This window comes from Elephantulus edwardii, unplaced genomic scaffold (genome assembly GCF_000299155.1).
Source record: "Elephantulus edwardii isolate Elephantulus edwardi_28Jun2011 unplaced genomic scaffold, EleEdw1.0 scaffold00413, whole genome shotgun sequence".
Lineage (NCBI taxonomy): Eukaryota > Metazoa > Chordata > Mammalia > Macroscelidea > Macroscelididae > Elephantulus > Elephantulus edwardii.
In genome coordinates this window covers 295,626-296,019 of record NW_006400163.1, presented here as the reverse complement: position 1 = coordinate 296,019, position 394 = coordinate 295,626, and positions in this window count along the sequence as shown.

Here is a 394-nt window from a genome sequence, read left to right as displayed (position 1 = left end):
CATAGCAAGAACATGGAAAATGCTCAGATGCCTAACCACAGTGGAATGGATTAAGAAATTATGGTACATTCACACAATGGAATACAACACTGCACATGGGAGCAACGATTTTGTGAATTATTACCCAACTTGGGAGGGACTAGAAAGCACTGTGCTGAGTGAACTGGGTCTCACAAGGACAAATAGTGTATAAAACCGTTATTGTAGAAAGAGAGTGAGGATTCAGTGAGGGGGGAGAGTGGAAGCAGTGGGATGAGGATGTGTGGAGGTATGGTGGATTAATCAAGGGGTTGTACAATTTGATGGGCGGGGAATGAGGGAAGTTGGAAGAATATATATAATGAAGTATTGCAGTGTCAATGTGCGGTAAGACTGAGAAAAACTGGATGAAATA